The following is a 1,582-nucleotide window of genomic DNA, read 5'->3' on the forward strand; positions in this document are numbered from 1 at the left end:
CTTAAGAAAATAATACAAACAGGCAACAAAAGAAGCCTCATGATTAAGAAGATTCTGTACAGAAAAGCAAGTAGTTAAGTAAACAGAACCTACCAAATAGGAGAAAATATTTGCTACCTAATTTACCTGACACACGGCTAATAGCTAGAATTCATAAAGAACTCAAAAGACTAAACAAAAAGACAAACAACCCAATCAGTAAATGGGCTAATGAAATGAACAGACAAGATGAGTCATAAATGCCATTACATACATAAAAAGTGATCAATCTAACTGGCTATCAGAGAAATGCAAACTGAAACTACATAGAAATTCCCATCTCCCTCTACTCAGAATGACAGTAGAAAAGAAAGAACTGTTGGACATAGTGATGTATGCCTTCAATTCGGGCACAAGGGAGGTAGATTTTTGTGACACCAGTCTAGCCTACATAGGGAGTTCCAGGACAGCCAGGGCTATACAAAATGAAGAAAAACCACAACAGTAAAAATAAAACTACCAAAATAAAAACAACAACAACAACAACAAAAAACCTGGCAAGGATGTTACACACTGCTAATCAAAACATAAACTAGTCCAGCAGCTATAGAACTCAGTATGGAGGATCCACATAAAACTGAAACTAGATCTACAATATGACCCAGCTGTATCACTTCTGGGTATCTGACCACAGGACTCCAAGTCTACCACACTTTACTGACATTTACCAAGGCACTATTCACAAAAGCTAAATTAAGAAACCAATTCAGGTGCCTAACAACGCGAATGAAGAAAACGTGGTATATTTACAGAATGAAAACTTTTAACCAAAAACAGCAAAGTTATATCATTTGCAGAACTATAGATGCAACTAAAATAAACATACCAAATGAAATATGACAATCTCAGAAAGAGAAATAATGTTTTCTTTCAAAGGTATCTATCTATACAAAATCTAAAAGACAGACATGAAAGCAGAAGTGGAACTGTCAAGGAGCACAAAAGAAATAAAAGGAGAGTGAGAAAAAGGGGGGCTGAGGAGGCAAGGTAGGGAACACACCCAACATATCACATATACTTATAAAAGTGTTTATGTGCTTATGTAGCAGAATAAGACATTTACTACTACAAATCTATAAAATGCATTTTTAAAAAACTGTAAAAAATGAAAGAAAGAAAAAATATCCATTAGTCCTGGTCAGAAATATCCTGGCCACTAGCTTTTAGCCACCACAAGCCCAAAATAATAAGTGAGCATTCACCAAAATAAAAAATGTCTAAGATAATGATCACACACGGCATGCTAAAGCATTAGTGTTAAATATTACTCACCAGCCAGGCATGGTGGAACATGCCTTTGATCCTAGCATTAAGGAAGCAGAGGCAGGCGGATCTCTAGGAGTCTGAGGCCAGCCTGGTCTACACAGTGAGTCAGGACAGCCAGGGCTGGCTATACTGAGAAACCCTGTCTCAAAAAAGCCAAAAAAAAGAAAGAAAGAAAGGAAGGAAGGAAGGAAGGAAGGAAGGGAGGGAGGAGGAGGGGGGAGGAGGAAGAGGAGGAAAAAGGAAGGAAAGGGGAGAAGGAGGGGGAAAGGGGAAGAGG

General features: G+C 38.0%; 1 protein-coding gene across 2 annotated transcripts in view; it reads right to left on the minus strand.

The window, feature by feature from the left end:
- The window catches only part of Ptpn2 (protein tyrosine phosphatase non-receptor type 2), a 66,134-nt gene that overhangs the window by 22,508 nt on the left and 42,044 nt on the right, over positions 1 to 1,582 (minus strand). The window lies entirely within an intron of this gene.

Source organism: Mastomys coucha, unplaced genomic scaffold (genome assembly GCF_008632895.1).
Source record: "Mastomys coucha isolate ucsf_1 unplaced genomic scaffold, UCSF_Mcou_1 pScaffold13, whole genome shotgun sequence".
Taxonomy (NCBI): Eukaryota; Metazoa; Chordata; class Mammalia; order Rodentia; family Muridae; genus Mastomys; species Mastomys coucha.